Source organism: Antedon mediterranea, chromosome 6, assembly GCF_964355755.1.
Source record: "Antedon mediterranea chromosome 6, ecAntMedi1.1, whole genome shotgun sequence".
In the NCBI taxonomy this organism is placed as follows: domain Eukaryota; kingdom Metazoa; phylum Echinodermata; class Crinoidea; order Comatulida; family Antedonidae; genus Antedon; species Antedon mediterranea.
The window spans coordinates 16,946,459-16,961,961 of NC_092675.1; the positions used below are offsets into that span (position 1 = coordinate 16,946,459).

At 32.4% G+C, this 15,503-nt stretch overlaps 1 protein-coding gene across 1 annotated transcript in view; it reads left to right on the forward strand.

The window, feature by feature from the left end:
* LOC140050914 (protein O-linked-mannose beta-1,2-N-acetylglucosaminyltransferase 1-like) overlaps nucleotides 1-15,503 on the forward strand; it is a 90,086-nt gene that overhangs the window by 5,779 nt on the left and 68,804 nt on the right. Inside the window, exon 2 of the mRNA XM_072095914.1 lies at nucleotides 4,601-4,714. The gene's annotated coding sequence lies outside the window, so the exon portion shown is untranslated. The remainder of the gene's footprint in view (nucleotides 1-4,600; nucleotides 4,715-15,503) is intronic.

Below are 15,503 nucleotides of genomic sequence, written 5' to 3' on the forward strand. Positions count from 1 at the left end.
CTGTGAACAGTACAGTATCTTTAATATCAAGAATGTAAAATCATTGTATTCAACAGTATTGATGTAATTGATAAGCATCCAATTCATGCTATTTAATGATTCATTTTATAAATAATTAAAAAACAACACGATTTTGATGATCTACAGTACTGTATGTACTTTGTTGGTTTTGAGCACTCTTTTGTTACAATTCATCGTAAATAAAGATGTATTGTTCCCCAAAAACATGAAAAATTAACATTGATAAAATCAGAGACTTTAATTAGGCTATTTTGCATTTTAATAAAGTTAATCACTTCAGTTGTAAAAATTAAAGTACATTTGTTTCAGGTAATTTTTTTTTTCTTGATCCAATTTTTGGTCAAAATTAAAAGAGAAAATTCAACAACAAATTAAAAAAAAACAACATTTTTTCAGGGGGAAAATATCTTTTAATTGCTAATAAAAAAAATGTATTAATTTTACTTTAATTTAATTATTAATATCTCCATCATTATATAATTATATTTTTAGTATATAATATAATGTTTATTATTAATTAATCACATTTACAGTATGTGCGTCTACTGTATCACTACACATTTTGTTGACTGAATTTTCTACTAAACTGTGTTTCAACTTTGTTTAGTATTGACTTTATTTATTCATAGTAAATCATCGATCATGTGGTCTTTCTTCTCGGAGGCATTTTTTGGATTTGACAAATGAAGGAAAGTAAAACTGATGCATCCATCGTCGTTTATGCAAGTTATATCAAACTAGGTCACTAAAGATTTACGATTGAATTAGTTATGTCACATTAAATGTCCATGAGTGTTGATGGATATTTTATGCTCCTATTTGCATAGCATCTTCAATTCACTGATTAAAAAATGTTGCTTTGTTGCTTGGCTATCATTCACACCATACTATAAAATACGCTAAGGCTCAGGATAGGAAACCATACTATCCAAACCAGTATTGTGGTACTGTATTGATCGTCAGAGAAGTGTGTGAACCATGCCAGGATTTGAACCAAAAACTACTGTACTTCTAACACATTATTTGTTCAAATCTACAGACTATCTTCACTGTACCTAGCAGGATACCAACAATAGCCTTCTGCATTCGTACTACATTATGCAAATTGTACAGAAACTGTACAACTTGTTTACCATAGTCTGACATTTAAGTGGGGATATTAACTTACAATTAGGAAGTTTCCGCAGGAGTATGTAAACGTTAACTTTAACTACTCGTCTTGATGTACTAGGTTTTTTTAAATGCACACAAGTCAGATGTGTACACTGGACCTACGGTTTATAGTCCTTATTCGAGAAGACTTGTTCTACAGTACCACCAGAACCATGGAGCAAGTGAGCCTTGGACCCTTGCCGATGTTATGGCTACGTATTACGGTTCCACTGTCTTTACCACTCGGCCACTCATTCGCTCGCTCATTCTCTGTTGGCAACAATCCATAACTCAATGTAAAAGGGACTGTGTAGGAAATTACACAGATAGCAACCCTGTGGCTATGAATCTGTTATCTTGGACTATAAACATAGAGTACTTTACAATTTGCATGTTGTCTTTAGTTTTTGCAGCACATTCAGTGAAGTATTATAGTGAATAGAGAGGTTTTGCTACAATACAGTATCATAACCTTGTTTGTAACTTTTATCGAACAATGAAATTACAGTACTGTATTTTATATTGTATACAATTTACTGTACTGCAGTGTAGTCACTGTTGGTTTACTGTATAATCAAACTTGCTAAGTACTTCACCAAAATTTAAAAATCAATCCTGTATTTAAAGTACACTTTTTCTTAGTTTAAATAAGATAAATGGCTAAAGAATAATGTATCTTTTCTTCCTATAAAATAAAGTATCAGGACAATGTAATTGAATTCTTAAGCTGTTAATTCAATCAGTGTTTGGATTTTAGATAGAATTTAATATTGATTTAGATAATTATTAACATATGACTGTGAAGAAACAAAGGGATCTGAGATTTATTAATGGACAAGTTGAATCATTCACTTCCACAAGAACTAACCGGACAACATCCAATCCTTTCAAAATCATTGAATAATTTCATTCTGTTTCAATATGGCTCATCATAAATTAAAGTAGAGGAATTATGTTTTATTGGTTTATCCGTTTAAAGTGTGTCATTGTGTTATCTTTTAATATTTCCTGGATACATATGATTGTTGGTATACAGTATACCTGGGAAGCACTGTAGATAGAGTATCAAAGAAATAACATACTATCTGCTGCCAAAAAATTGTACAGTGAGTATTGCCCTCCAAAATCATTAAAAATAAAGATTTATAAAATCAGACTTTGAAAAGGCCATTTTGCAGTTTTGCATATGAACCCTTATAAAAAGATAAAATAAACAGTTAAATTTAAAAATAAAAACCCTGATTTTTGGTCAAAGTTAAAAAAAAACCAAAATTATAAAGATTATTTTTTATGAGGACAATATCTTTTAAAGTAAGAGCACTTAAAAAAAATATTCAAACTGTAATAAAGATACCTTGTACAGTAATGTAGATGGTCGCTAAAAAGTTTTAATATTAATAAATTTATCAAGATTATTCACAAAATATTTTGTTTACGTTTACTGTTGTACATCATACTGTAGGAGTGATCTGAAAGAGATTTAATTTTAAAAGCTTTTTATTTTTAAACTCAACAGTATTTTATACACTTTATTAATTTGTAACATTTCTGTAGTACGGTTTCGGCCTTTTCAATGCACCTGCTGTAAATACAGCTCTCTGATTTTTTTGTCAAAAGAGATGATTGATTGAACAAATATTAAGAAAAACAGATAAATGCAGAAAAATATCAACAATACATTTAACAAAGATATTATGATTCTCATATACAGTACAATGAAAGCAAATCCGGAATTATTTTACAGTACTGTACAGTATGTGTGGCAAGTCATGTTTCCAATAGACGATTTTATTGTTTTCAATTACCGGTATATGTAGTTAACAGTGTACAGATATTCAACAGTTTTGGCAAATGGCTTTAGTGAGCATAGAGTATGATGTCTAGGCCTAGTAGTAATGTTACTAGCTAGGCTTATACAGGGTTTGCTTCAGATTCAATAATATACTGTTAGAAGTGTCTTCCGGTAAAATGATGTTATTGTTAGTATCTGGATTGTAAATGTGCGTATAAACCGACACTCGATAAACTGGTTAGTGGCTACAGTATGTGTTACAGTTGTACAGTAGTTGTCATGGTGGTGAATATCATTTATCATGGTGGTGAATAATATCATAATCATAATTGATTGTTATTTGATAAAGCATGAAGTTTTGGATAATATTAAATGCATTTTCCAAATTGAAATTCTTTTTCATAAGTCATTGTGGCCCGCAACAGTAGCTAACATCATATGTGTTTTCAATGCAAAATTAATTCTGTAATCCATTTCCGTACTTTATGTCATTTGTTCAATTTATTAACTGTAATTCTTAGTTAAATGTACAATCAATATTTTTGTATCATTCTATCAAATGTAAGTTTCTGTCTTTTAATGTTAAAAACAAACGATATATTATGAATATTACAGATTTAATTGTTTTCATATAAGTTTGCTTAAATTATTTATTTGTAATATCCATTCCATCCATCAAGATTATCTGTGTTTTTATAATTATTTAAATAAAACAACTTTTCCATAAATATTATGCAATACATAGTCAATTATTAAAGATCGGTCTGCCAATAACCTCATCACTGCTTATTACTTTCATACAATTTGGGAAAAGTGTTTATCTGTATATGCTCATAAACTGGACTAACTTTCGGCCTAGTACGCAGCGTAGCTAGTATTTACTGTGAACGTTTGGCAGTTATCAGTATATTGACCTCTCGAGTAGGACATCTCGGTACAAAATAAACAAATCAGCTAGTAGAGCAGTAATTCCTGTAGGGCTTGTATGCTGTTCATTTTACATAAAAATGCTGCACAGTTAAAAAATATCATCAAATATTGTAGAAACTGTATGAAAATCTATATTTTATTTTAAAATCAGTAATGTAATCTATACTACCATCCAAGATTTACAAACAAATTTGTTAACTAACTGTACCCTGTTTGATGATGCTATATTAAACCATTGTACTAGATTTTGTTTAAATGATATATTTATTTATTGACTGAAAAATTATGTATTTATCATACTACAGTGTTTGAAAGAGTCGATAATACCAAATGTCAGTGCATATTAAAAACAAGCAAACACGAGAAGTTTTTACACAGTTTATCTATCCAGCCACAGTTGCAACCGATACAATTTCCTTCTGATAAAAATCATTTACGGAATATGATGCGACAATATGAATGTAATTTGATTAACGTAAGCATGGTACTGCTTTCTGTTGGTGCCTTGCAGGAAAACGCTAATTAAAATACTAGTCAACTGTTTATCCTGATTTGCAGAACTAAATAAAAGGCTAACATTTAATGCAAGTATACTACTAGTAATCGTGTTAAGAAAACTAGTTTGAATCGTGTGTTTTTATTTATTGTGAACATCGCTAAAGTACTGTTAAATAAACATTTAAATTCTAATTGAATATTTTCCAGGATTCTAATTTGGTACGAAAGACGACAACGGAAGAATTAGACAAGAGGCAGAAACATAGTTTGGATTTATTTTTAATTTGTTGGAAATAATTAATCAAAGTGTCTGAGGAATTGGTAAGTGAAGTCTAAACAAGTATGGTAAATTTGATATTTTGTTTGCTTAATAATATTTATTGTGTTACTTTTCTGTATAATAGATACTAGTCTCTGCTACATGGGGTCCTTTATGAATACCTGTAAATGTTGTTGTCTGTATAGTTTCATTCATGACTTTAGGGGAAAATACATCTTGAATTTAATTAGTGCTCATTGTGGATACCATCTAGATATTACCTAATACTAATATAGTGATTAATTACAGGAATTGGTTAATATCTTCTTTGTGAAATTGAAATAATATTTGAATGAAAAACAGAAAAGTAAAACAGCCTTTTATACAGTTAGTACTTTCTACTGTGTAAATTACTAGTCATATGATCAGAGCATTAATCACATCATTTTATGTCTACACTATCAAACTAGTTTGTGTGCCCAAATATGGTAGTGATGTGATGTCATAATGTCCATATATGGGTACATCATATTTTCTTGTCACATAAGTTTGATAGTGTAGACAGATCTTTACTTTTATCTGTATAAAGTTAGTGCACAATATCTGCTTTAAATGTTGCTTAATGAGTAGTTCCTTAATGCATGCGATACAGTTAGCATTGAATGATAGCATGAATACGTTGGTGTTTGTTGTTGAATTATTGCAGTGTGTTGACATTGATCATCAGTAAGTGACAATGCCTACTGGCATTTAATTAAACTTGATCAGATTCAACTATGAAATGCCTATTGATTTCTAGCATTGGAATAATTCGGATGGCCAATAATTTGCTTGCTCTCTCAGTGTCCAGTACAATATTCTTAAATTAAAAGATAAACAAATTTAAAGAAAACACATACAGTGTTTGCAATGGGTAAAATTGAAATTCAACAACAAGTTAAAGACAACTGTTTATACAATAAACAATTTTAGATTGAACAGTAAAGTTAGGTAAGGTACAGTGCACTAAAAATTAGTGAAATTAGTAAATTTAAAACCAAAGCTTATTTTCCAACGGTCGTTGTGCCCATTTCCATGCCACCACAAGTCTGAAATACCCAGTATCTTTTACCTACCTAGTACCCATTTCTTTCACCTGGATGAGGAGGAACAATGTGGATAAAAAACTTATACAGTAGTAATACCAAAACAAAAAATGAATTGATGAGTTTTGTACATGTGTGATTATTGTTTAAAGGTTTGCATGATAGAACACAGTTTCGTAATAATTTGTTGTCTCTCTCTTACAGTAATACTCATTCTACAAATACTGTATAAACTACAGTATACTGTGTTAATTCTCTTTACATTTAGACACAAAAATTCTTTGATTGCAATTTTATTGAACATGAAATTCATATTTTTCTTTGGAAATAAAAATCAAGGACACTTTCAAGCATTTGATACTTTCACCTGCTTTTAAAAATAAAATTATTTTCTAAGATTCTGTTTATTGTCATTCAATAAAAATATTTGGATTGTGTTGTTTACAACTTTAACATCTGTTCAAATTAATTACTGTGTGTTCAATTACTTTAATATAAATCTGTATTCGCACTCATTCTGTTACTGTGGGATGTTATTTACAGCGAGTTTACACTAATGAAATACAAACATTACTAGGTTCTCCAGTGGCAAGCTATAAAAAGTCTTCACTATAATTAGACATGCTTTACATCTATAATTAGGGAAATTCTAGTGGGAGTTCAGCTAGTTTTAGATTTCAGTGGCCGTTCCCTTTGTGTATTATTGCTAGATAATGACATTACTGTATCAAGAGAGCAATTTTATCATTCTCTGATACAGTAGTTTGTCAAATTGTCTTGTTTACCAGTTGTCTCCCATTCACAAAGTTGAATTACGACCTGGATAGCCTGGTTGATCTAAATTGATCTCTGTTTCAAAAGACATTGTTAGTGTTTTCTGAATGTTCAAGTAATGTACAGTAGTCTTTTGTGACTAGCTTACCTCAATAAACCGACAAGACCTTTCTCCTCCTAGGGCAAAAAATATACAGTACGGCTTTACCATGTTGAAACACCGGTTCTCGTCAGATCAACGAAGTTAAGCAACCTTAGGCCTTGTTAGAGCTAGGATGGGAGACCATCTAGGAATATTGGATATGGAGCTGAGATCCCGTTAGGCATTTGAAAAGGCATTACTGCATCTAGTATCTGCCTCAGATGTATTGGCCCATGCCTTTCCTCTGATCAAGGTGGGCACTGGACGAGAGATGCCCTTGATCAATGTTAGGACCAATCAAGGTACTTTAAACAGTACTGGCTTTGTTTGTATCAAACCGGTAATTATCGCTGTTGGTTTTGAGTGAACAAAATAAAAAAAATAAAATAAAAAATAACTTGAATAGTAAAATAAGATCTTGAAAAGAAATTGTGAGGTACTGTATGCATGGGTATGATGGTATGGTTCATGGATGATATCACTGCCTTGGAGGGGCGCTTGGTTCATGGATGATATCACTGCCTTGGAGGGGCGCTTGGTTCATGGATGATATCACTGCCTTGGAGGGGTGCTTGGTTCATGGATGATATCACTGCCTTGGAGGGGTGCTCAAGGTTCATGGATGATATCACTGTCTTGGAGGGGCGCTTGGTTCATGGATGATATCACTGCCTTGGAGGGGTGCTTGGTTCATGGATGATATCACTGCCTTGGAGGGGCGCTTGGTTCATGGATGATATCACTGCCTTGGAGGGGTGCTTGGTTCATGGATGATATCACTGCCTTGGAGGGGCGCTTGGTTCATGGATGATATCACTGCCTTGGAGGGGCGCTTGGTTCATGGATGATATCACTGCCTTGGAGGGGCGCTCAAGGTTTTTGTGGGAGTTTTGGGTATGTTCAGACTCACAGGGCCTGTTTCTGCTGCATAAAAAATAACCGGTTAAAATCGGTGTGAATAAATTAAAATCGGTGTGAATAAATTAACTCCATTTTCTTGGCAGCAGAAACAGGACACATTTGTGGTAACCGGTTAAAAGGCAGCGCAAAATAACCGGTTAAAAACACCAATTTAAATCGGTGTTAGAACGCCGTTTAACCGGTTATCGCTGAGCAATTCTTAGCTGCAACACGAAATAACGGTTTTAGATTGTTGATTGATCTCTCAGCAAATCATATGCTTTGCTAGGGTCTCAAAATATGCAGATAGCAATAATATAATTGTGTTTAATTAGTATGATGGTGTCTGAGGAAATGACATCCAATATACTGTAAAGTACACAATTGCTATTCAATTTGTAGACTTTAAACTTGCGAGTAATATTAAAGTACAAGTACACAAGTAAATACTCAATCATCTAGACAGTAATTGCTAGGCTATGATTGAAGACAAGATCATAGGCAAAATCAATCTTTAGCATTGATGGCAAAAGTAGCTGTCTTGGGATAGTTGAATGTCATGCAACATATCTAATACAGTGTGTTCTATGATTGTAATCAATTAAGCCTTCTATAGCCTGACCCTGTTTCTGATGTGAACATATAAACGATTAAACCATATTCTCTTTTGGTTATTAAATTTTGTATTGAAATTCTTAATTGTAGGATGAATAAGGTACAGTATAGACAGTTTTCTTTCATAAATAATTCAACAATGCACAATTTGTTAATGCAAGAAATATACATTTCGTTTTACCATATTTATTTAAATTACTGTACATACAAAAGCGAATGAATGGCAGCGTATACTGTAGCATCTAATACAAAACACTAGATTATCCGCTATTTGACCAAGTTCAATTACTTTTCTAAATCAATTAATCAATTGTACTGTAGTAGTGCAAACTGCATACTGGGTAGATTCATCAAGTGTATGCCTGCTGTACTGTATTTAGTGCAAAGTTCAATTATAGTTCAGGTGTAATATTTGCCATTACCAATTTTTGCTACTTTTTTTATGATGATTTTGATAGCAACCTTCTTTTTCTTGCTAATTTTAAAAGAGAAATGTTGTCAAAATGTATTTTAGTTTTATTGTACCATTGCACTGTTGCAGATACTGTACTATTGTATAGTGAATAGTACTAGTATTTACAATAGAGTATAAATACTATAGCTTACTGTAAATCTTATTGACTAGTGATTGGTAATTAATATTAACTGATTAGATATCCTTTTGAATTATAAATTTCACTTTCATTTTTGTATCATTGTTAAATTGGCAATTTACAGGTTTAGGTACAGTAGGAAGGACACTTTCTATTCTATTTTGCAGAATTTGATTTAAAGTAGTACAGGTCCGCTGGGCAATTGCCAGTAAAAATTATAATGGGCCTGTAAAACTTGCCAGTAATCGGTTTGCCCATTTGGACCATTTAATTTCACAGAAAATTTCATACAATAAGTAATGTGTATTATAATAATAATATTGATGGCCAAAAAATGCTAGATAATCAAAACACTTTCTTGCAATTGATTGTATACTTGCATCATTGTAACGTACAGTACATCCTATACGTCTTGTAGAAATCAAGATTTGAACATTACTAATAAAAGCTACAGTATGTTGTGTGGTATACACTAAAGTTTAAACTAGACTAGGACAACTCTCACACCTCGGTCCAGCTGCACATCTACAGTACGGTTTAACTATACATACAGTATACTCTGTACTGACCAATTTACTCCCCTAAAGATACAACATTGTTTACTGGAAGTCATTAACCTTTGTAACAATGACACTAAAGTTAAACACTTAGAGGGACATTGTTTAGTTTATGCTTTAAAGTCAATAGAATATTGCCTCATTTTGTATGCGAACTATGGTATTGAAGTGTGTCTTATCCTACTGTAGCTATGAGTCAGAGCAACACTGCAAGTGTAAACGCAGAATCTTAAATAGCTGAAAGATATAGGTTGTAGTTTTGTTGTTTATAGTATTTAACAAACTGAAAGAAACAGTAAAAACAATAAGGTTTTCTTTAAAATTGTTTTTTTGGCGTCATAAATACAGTACTGTACAGTATTTAGATTTATTATGGTTTCCAAGTTTTAATCAACCCAATACCATAATGTTGACAAATGATGATTATTAAAACTTCAGGAAATGTTAAAGTCTCTAATAGAAGTAGTACTGTACACAGCTGTATAGTAGACTAAAGAAGGCTAAAAGCATTGGATTAACAGTGCTGTGTACTGTATACAATCTGTACAGTATCCAGTCCACACATGGTAGATAAATAACTTAAAATAATTTGTATAAAGTTACTTTAAATGTTAATCATAGTGGACATTAATTAGCCCAGATATAATAGTTCTACTTTATTCCATTTGTTCCAGGTCATTGGATTCCTTGACCAATAATAATTATACATACTATACTTAATAAGATTAGAATAGTACAACTACAAAACAAGATACTGTATACCTTTACATTTTTCCTTTTTGACCACTGGGCCTGTTTTTGATGAAGAAAAAAATGGTAGTCATACATGTAGGGCTATTTTATAGCTTAACGATAAACTGTGATTGTGTTTGTCTATTACGTGACTAGCTTACCTGGATAAACCGAAAAGAAATGGTGAGGTATGCATGGGCGTTGCCGCCCACCTGAGGGCGTGGCGCATGGGCGATACCACTGTCTTGGAGGGGAGTTCATGAATAAAAATGTAAATTTCCCCTCTAATAGGTGTCCCCTGAATAGAGGTCCCAAGAGGTTCAATAACAGTTGAAAATAGTAGTTGACTTAGTTCTGCAGAAATGCATTCATTTCAATTCTATCAATAAATGAATGAAAAGTATTGTAATAAACCTATGACACTGTATATTTTTCCCATATGGTGACTCAGTCTTTAGAACTGTTGGAAAGAATGGGTTAACTTAAAGTCTTGTCTGCAAAATACATCTAAACGATATTTATGATTTAAAAATAAATTCTGATGTATTTAGTACTGGTTGGAGACAACCTATTACATGTGTCTTTTCACTCTGTTATTTAAAAAAACTAGTGTCAAATATAATGCATTGCCTTTCTCATAGCATGAAATATAGCTATAAAATACAGTATATTCAAGATGTCGAGAAGGTATGGAAAGTGCATGGAGGTAATAAAGAAATATTTGATGATGTCAGTAAACTCTACTTTACTATTTTTACAACTTGTTAATTGATCACAATTCTGATAATTGAGTTGTCAGAGAAGAGTGTTCTAATTTGCTCAATCTTGCATACTGGAGTCAATACACTATGAAGGTACCATTATCCCCTCTTCATGGATGCCCAGTAAATGGACACTGCAATTCATGTGAGAATTTTATATTTCTTCTGCCAACCAAATTCATATTCATACCAAAGATTCTTAGATGTTTATTATCAAATTATGAGAAAGTGTAATACTGTGTACATCACTACTACTATGCCTATATTGCATACCTCTATGCGGCTATAGAAATTTATTAAGCGTATCAGCCCTGTTATTGTGTTAGATAATTCTTTTAAATAGTATTATTAGACACCTTAATATGCACTTGGCTATTATTTGTCCTACTAATATTTCTATTCAAATTGACTGATGTAATGGAGCATGAAAAAGGAATTGTGTAATCACAATCATTATATTTAACAGGTTTATTATTAGTAAACTCTCAGTTACGATCTATAGAATAGAGAATGTTTGATTTGAAATGTGCAAACCAAAAATAACCCTGCGCAACAACAGTTTGCATAGTTGGTATGTCAAGCACAATGTGCATGCCCTATTGCTTCAAGCACAATGTGCATGCCCTATTGCTTCAAGCACAATGTGCATGCCCTATTGCTTCAAGCACAATGTGCATGCCCTATTGCTTCAAGCACAATGTGCATGCCCTATTGCTTCAAGCACAATGTGCATGCCCTATTGCTTCAAGCACAATGTGCATGCCCTATTGCTTCAAGCACAATGTGCATGCCCTATTGCTTCCAGCCTCCCTGCAATAGTATAATATTGGAGATCCTTACATTATTACATTATTTTACTATCAAATGTATGGTAAAATCAGATTTTTCTATTACTGAATATTGGTTTATTTACTTGCAATTTATTAAAATCTCACAACAGTAAATAACAATACTGTATGGCATTTATCAGCTAATAATAGATGAAGACATTTTTAGGTTTTAGTTGTAAATTATAATTTTTTTAATGTGCATCACTGTATGAATGCTTCTGTGATAATGAAAATACCATTAAATTACTTTTAAAGGTACTAAGTGTACCTGTTCCTCTTAAATTGTATACTATAGTAATAAATATTACTTTGGTATATAGTACCTATAATCTTGAAAATGATATTATATGGCAGAAATACCAGCTAATGGTTCATTTGATGGAGATATTCATTAGATCAAAGGAAACGACTTTGTCAAAAACACCCTTACAATTTGAGGTTAATCTAGCTAATTCCTCCTACAATGTGTGCTTGAAACAGCGTTCCATTATGCGATTGGCTTTATACATGCAGTGCATAAGATCTACACGTTTCGGCTGTCACTTTCAATGTATTTTCCTGATTAACTGAAGATTTGAGGCAAATGTGACCTAATTTGGATTTTTTTCATTCTTATGCAAAAAATTGAGTGTTTAATATGCAAATTGTTTAATTGTGAAACATTTGATTGAAATTTTTGGATTTTGCATATGTCCAAAAATGATGAAATCATTTTTTGTTTATTTGTTTTATAGATGTTCCTTGATCTACAGTATTTATGTAGAACCTCTTTTAAGGAGACACCTTTAAAACCAAATAAAGCATTCTCTAATTAGGGATTTGCTGTAATGTTATCCATTCATGCATGGAAGTATCTCTTTAATAGTAGTGTCCCTGAATGGGTGTTCCCCTTAAATATGGTTGTCCCAAAGGAGGGATTCTTATACAGATGTATAGATATAGATTTTTGTACACTTTTCCTTAGCATTTTATTAAATAACCAGATGTCTATCTTCCATTTATTGAACATAACAGCCTTTTGTAATTGACCCACATAAATCACAGACCAACAATATTAATGTACATAGTATGACCAATGCATGATTGACATACAGAATGTTAAATCTGAGCATACAGGATTAGTCTCGCATGAATAATGTCTTTTGTCGTAAAGATAAAAATCATACACTGTTCATCCACACTTTTTAATAGCTCGTAAAAAGTAAAATGCATATTGCAAATTTTTGTTAATGCTCTTCCTCCTACTAAATACACCGTAAAAAGTTATCGTACTGAAATTTGGGATTTTTTGATAAACCAAAAAAATTACATAATGTTAAAACAAGCTTGTCATTAACCTAAATTAGAACTACAAAAGGTACGTTCACATAAGATTTTATCGTGCTTTCATATCGTGATATTGAATATCACGTAATAGCAGGAAGAGCGTTCACATAGAATTTTAACATCGTGATACGGTAAGTATGCTAATGAGGTGCACTGATGCGTGAAAGGCCAAACACACATGTGGGAAGCCTGGGGTAGCACTAACATTTCATTTTGTTTAGCCATTTGGCGAAAGTCAAAATATTTTTTTTAGTCAAATCAGTTTATCTATAGCCAAAATGGCTAAAGTCAAATTTTTTTATTTAGCCAAAATTTAAAATTGTTGAAATATAATGTTAAAAACATTTTAATCAATTTATCTTTGTCAACAGGTCTATACACTGTTCCCTGAACATTTTTGTAAGGTATTGAGATAAAGAACCATGCCTAAATCACTCTGTATGATTAAAAAAAAAAACATTCTTTTTGTATTTTTTTTACATGATCAAAACAAATTGTTCAAATTGTTTTTAATCATACAGCATTCATACAGTTATCAATTTAATAAGAAACATTTTACATTTTTCTGAAATCCCCTGAACGCTATGTTACTTTTGTTTTTTACGCTTGGCTGGTCATTTGTGTGTGACGGCTTCCATCGTGTACCAGGCAAAAATCGTGTCCTAGACTTCACAGTCACTCAGCTCAGCATCACCACCGCGCAGCGGGTTAATGTTTTTAAATTGGGTATGCTCAAGAGGTGCGAAAGTGCAGAACCGCCGGCCTAGGCCTACAAAATCATGTACAACAACGGTATATCAAGGCTGCGCCGAAGCGTTTCTGGCATGCAGGGCGAGAAATTTATCCCGATTATTTATTTACACACAACACAACACAGAAGCCGGCGGCCGACACCCCGCTCAGATGCACGTGTGTGTTTAGCTAAATCCCCGTTAGACTCTACCATTTCCCGCATGTTGTTTTGTTTACACTGACGCACGAGGGAAGTTTATTATGGGTAAAATATGAAACTACATTAAATTGAAAGACTCTAAAATGCATAACGCATACATTTTTGATTTCGATAAGATTAAATTCATCGAAGATACTATAATGTTTCTTTTTAATCTGAAAAGTACACCCCTATCGAAAAATAGACAATCCCGGTAATTAGCCGACCGTCGGCTATGTAGTCGTTTGTGCAGCGCACAACACGTGATAGTTTGGGTAGACTTCATCATCCATGTGTCGTGTAACGTCTGTCTCTCTGTGCAGTCTACCTCTGCTATCTCCATCTTTTTGAAATAACAAAGAGACGCCTGGTACATATTTTTCGCCAATCTGGAAACGTTTTCGCCCATGGCGACTTGGCGATTGGCCAGTGCGAGCCTAGGAAGCGATTGTTGATTTGTTTTTGTAGTGTGAGAGCCTCTATATAGTAGTAGTAACAGCTATAGGTTAAATGTCTAGATAAGGTGTTTTTTAACAATTTGTGTATTTCTGTTGTATTAAAAGCAAATGTAAATATATATTTTACGAGTAATTTGAAACTAAAATTATAACTTTCTCACTAGTGGTTGCTGAGATATTGATATGGCTATTTTCTTGACCAATGGTCAAATATGTTCACGGCCATTTTTGGCAAAAGTTGTCCATTAAAGTGATTAGAAATTATACTGTATGTATCTTCTGAGTATTTTGACACCAACTCTGATCATATCTGTTTCTGATATTTGAAAAGTGTGCTCCAAGCCAAAAATGTTTGTGCTTGCTATGTCAAACGTCAAAATTAGGGATTTATTTACAGTTTTATGATTTGCAAGTAATTTAAGACCACAATTATCATTTTCTGACCAGTGGTTGATGAGATATTCATATGGCCAATATCTTGACAAAAGGGGTTTTGGCAAAGGTTTCCCATTAGAGTGTATAGAAACATGGGTCTTTTGAGTAATTTGACACAAAATATTCCAATACACCCAAAAGTTACGCAAAGTCTTAACTTTGACCATATTGACCTTTTGGCCCCTGTACTGATCAAGTATCCCAATTTTTTTTCCGTCAACAGCAAAAATTGATTTGTATTGATAATGATATAAAGAAGCAAAAAACATTGTTGGCATAGTTTGCTATATGTACAGTAGGTGCAGGTGAACCCTTTCTGGCTCCCTAACTACTCTATTTGCAGGGCGGATTGAACGAGGACAAATTTATTCACCAGGTTATACATATTTTTTAGTGTCACATCACATGATACATTGGTCTATTTAAAATCAATCCACAACTGTACTACATCGAATATTTTATTATTACATTATTTTAATGTATTTACTGAAATTCATGACAACAATATTTAATATGCATATATACTGTAGGTTTAGGATAGTTAGTAAGTTGGCCCTATCCCCACCGTTTACATACAATACATGTTTTAATTCATGAAAAAAAAAAATTTCGGCCTAGAAATTATTTATTTACAATGTCTATGTAGGAATTAGCTTTGTTTAAAAAATCAGTTCCCTGTCAAGTCTGTAATATTGAAGAATATGAAATCATA